The 3,985-nt window shown below is 50.2% G+C and overlaps 1 pseudogene across 1 annotated transcript; it reads left to right on the top strand.

The window, feature by feature from the left end:
- Positions 1–1,244: 1,244 nt before the first annotated feature.
- Positions 1,245–1,562, top strand: LOC307092640 (thymosin beta-4-like; annotated as a pseudogene). Its single transcript has one exon. The product of its transcript is annotated as a thymosin beta-4-like (transcript).
- Positions 1,563–3,985: the final 2,423 nt, after the last annotated feature.

Below are 3,985 nucleotides of genomic sequence, written 5' to 3'. Positions count from 1 at the left end.
AGACAAGGACATTCCCTCCCTGGCTCCCCTAACATTCTACTGAAGGCCCGAATCCCCTCTGATCCCCACAGGACCACTGCAAGGAGCTGGAAGAAATCAGGCCTGTGAGGGTCAGGTCCAAGGAGGCATTGAGGGGATGAGGGAATCCTCTGCTCGCGTATGGCTGGGTCCATCTGGGGGAGGGGACACCAAGAATGGCACATCAGCCAGCCTGGGCAGGATCTGAAGAACTTAGCACCCCTCTACCCTCAACCTCGGGCAGGAGGAGGAAAAAGGCAGCAAAGTTTGAGCAGATCTCCGGCAATAGAAATCCTAACATTTTGATGTCTGCATCCTTTGCCCATGGGTTTGTTTTGATTTTCTGAGTGAAACCCAGTGACCTTTGGGCAGTTGGACAGAAGCATCAGAGTGCTGGGAGAGGAGCCTGGAAGGAGGGCCTGGCCTCAGTAAGATTTTCTTACAGGGAGATTCTCTCTAGTTTTCTACAGGAAAGGAATTCATCTTGCCAGCCTCTCGATGCCGCATGGATGTGTGTCTCAAATGATGTCCTGTGTCAGCGTTTCAGCTGTGGGGTTAGGGGAAGAATGTAGAAGGTGGACATCAGTGATACAGAGCTAATGTGAAGGTTCTGGGGTAGACGTGTCCAAATGCTATTCCAGGTATCCTGGGGGTACAAGAGGGCCAGTCACAGAAGGAGTGGGGGACGAACAACATAAACTGATGGACAAAAATAGAGCCAGAGTCATAGAAGCATTGAATAGACCATCCAACCTAAGAGGGAAAGCTGGAGGGGGTGGGGAGTAAGAGATCAACCAAAGGACTTGTACTACGTAGTATGCACGCACCTGAGCCTAATCAATGGACACAGACAGCAGGGTGTGAGGGCATGTGCTGGGGGGTGGGAGCGGCTGGGGAGAGGTCATTGCGGGGAGGGGGGGAAGGAAACTTATGTAATACTTTAAACAATAAAGAATTTAAATTTTTTAAAAATGAGTGAGGGGACTTTCTCTAATTAATGGGATTCTCAAAGAGGCTTTAATTCCTACTATTACTCGAGATTCTAGGTGATTCCTGTCCCAGAGAACTCCCCCTCTTCGCATCGCAGTCATGTGCAACACTGCCGCAAAGCCTGCCGTTCATACTAAAGAGTGAGTGACTAATACTTAGAATCTTGATAGCGAGGCCGTTGTAGAGATAAGGAGGCCAGTGGGTACCTCTAAATGGGGGAGACTCGGCGGCGGTCACTGAGCAGATCGGACTTCTCTCGTGCACGCACCTCGCTCGGCTTCCTCTGCAGCCATGTCTGACGAACCCGATATGGCTGAGATTGAGAAATTCGGTAAGTCGAAATTGAAGAAGACAGAAACGCAAGAAAAAAAAACCCCCCACTGCCTTCAAAAGAAACGAATGAACAGGAGAAGCAAGCAGGCGAATCGTAATGAGGCATGCGCCGCCAATATGCACTGTGCATTCCACAAGCTTTGCCTTCTCATTTTACTTCTTTTAGCTGTTTAACTTCGTAAGATGCAAAGAGGTTGGATCCGTCCAAGTGACTGTGCTGCCCCTTTTCACATCAGAACTGCTGACAACGAAGGCCGCACCTGCCGCTCCCATCTGCCCGGCTGGCTGGCGGGGAAGGGGGGGAACTTGCATGTTGGTGAAGGAACGAGCTGGGTGGGACGAGGGTGAAATCTAGAGTAAACACCAAGCTGGTCCAAGGGGTCCTGCGAGCTGTAAAATGCAGTTTAATCAGAGTGCCATTTTTTTGTTGTTCAAATGATTTTAATTATCGGAATGCACAATTTTTTAATATGCAAATAAAAAGTTTTAAAACCTGAAAAAAACAAAAGGATGGGGGAAGGCCAGTATCTCAGGTGGTTGGGTAGAATGTCAAATGGATGCCCTTTGGCCATTTTCATCATTTCACCCAAAGGCATTTAAGATAATGGAGGATTATGATCAAAGGTGTCTTTTCTCCCAAGAGCCTGGCGTGGAGGCTACAGGATGATCCAGGGCCTGCATGAGAAATGAGCTACACCTACATTCAACCTCATACCTACCCCACATGAGATCCTGAATGGGACCAGACAAGGACATTATTGGGAAAACCAGCAAAGTCCAAATAAAGCTTGAAATGTAGCTAACTGTCAAGTCCCAATGTTAGTTTCTGGGTTTTGGCCGATGTACCATGGCCATGGGAAAAGATCACACAAGAACTATTGGGCCCAGCAGTATGGCTCAATGGTTAAGCACTGACCTATGAACCAGGAGGTTGCGGTTCAAATCCAGGTCAGGACACGGTTTCGGGCTCGATCCCCAAGGGGGGCACGCAGGAGGCAGCCGATGATGATTCTCTCTCATCATTGATGTTTCTATTTCTCTCTCCCTCTCCCTTCCACTCTCTGAAATCAATAAAAACATATTTTAGAAAAGAACTATTGGAACTATCTTTGCAACTTTTCTGCAAATCCATAATTTTTCCAAAATAAGAAAATGTATTTAATTTCATAATAATTTTAAAAAGCCACAGGTGAAAGCTAAGAGGCTGGAGAAAGTGGAGAGAGGGGCAGGTCCGGTGGGTGGAGGGCTGGAGAGGGGGAACACTGAGACCGGATTATAAACGCTGCTGGGGAAGGAGGTGGGGGAAGGAGGCTTGGCTCTGTCTGTGGGAAGCCAGAGATCAAACTCTGGCACTTCAAGCACTTGGATGAGAGATGAGGATGTTGATGGAAGGATTAGGGTTATAAAATCCTCAAACAGTTGGCCTCGACCCTGAGCCCTGGGCAATCCCTTTATCACCTGGCAGGCAGAAAGGGGACTTTTGAATCCCTGTGTTTCAGAACAGTTAAGCAAATCAGTCTTCAGGGGTTTCCATAGATTAACCTGAAGACACTGGATGATGGTGACGCCAGGGATTGCAAACATCCGGTATTTGGTTGGCCTCCTTTCCCCAGCTCCTCTGTCCTCTGTCTGGATTAGGAAAGCCTGACAGACTCTACTGGGGGCCCAGGGTGCCAGCCACACTCACCCCTAGGGTATTGTGTGTGAGTAAATGTGAAAACTGGGGGGCGTCGTTTCATCCTGTGAAACCGTTACTAATTGTGAATCAGTACTGAAGCCTCTTTTAAGACATAAAGAAGACAAAAAATGCAGCTTCTAATACATGATCTATCTGGGATCTAGCAGTGAGTTCTGAGCGGCTGCCTTTCTGAGCCTTCACAGCCAGCCTGTGTAAGACCGAGTGTACAGCTGCAGGTCTGCTGGGCACCCACAAACTCTGTGACGCCAGCAGCAGGTCAGACTCCGTGGCACAAGCAGCTAGGGACGCTGCTCCCTCCGATGCCCAGATGTTTCCTGGGGGCTCAGCCCTGGCGCTGGCTAGCCGGAGAGCCTTCCTCCTGGGCCCCTGGACGCCAAGAGGGATGATGCAAAGCTGGTGTCACGTGGCCTCCAGGGGATGCTGCTGTGGGTGTGCAAAGGCTGCCCTCTGCTGTCTGGCTCTAACATTGCCGGGCTCCGTGCTTCTACTCAACTTCCAGGCCTTGTTGCATCAGCCAGGGGGCGGGGGAAAGCCCAGTGAGAGTGAGGCTTGGCCGGCGCCGGATGACGCAGGCTCACCGCTAAATCAAAGCGCTGTGGTGGGGTGAAGCTTACCTCTCAGGCTCCTTTCTCATTGCTGTGGGAACTGTGTCCACAGCCCGTACATATCCCTGGGCCTCACTCCCGCCAGGGGAACTAGTGACCCATTAGAACCACGGTGCTGCTCAGCACCTGGAAAGAAGCTCCAGCTGCTGTTGCTGAGCCCAGGCCCTGAGGTCTGCCCCTCTTTGCCCACATCCTTGGCCCAAGAAAGGGTCCAGTCTACTCCACCCTGGCCGCCTGGACCGGGACCAAAGTGGTTTCATGTTAAGAGAAAATAAGACATCATTGTCTACTTAAGTATATTCTCACAAAGAAATGCAGACCTCTTCCCAGATATTGGGCC

This window comes from Cnephaeus nilssonii (assembly GCF_951640355.1).
Source record: "Cnephaeus nilssonii genome assembly, chromosome: 20".
In the NCBI taxonomy this organism is placed as follows: Eukaryota; Metazoa; Chordata; class Mammalia; order Chiroptera; family Vespertilionidae; genus Cnephaeus; species Cnephaeus nilssonii.
Note: the sequence above shows the minus strand (reverse complement) of the source record. Positions and strands in the feature narration are given on the sequence as shown.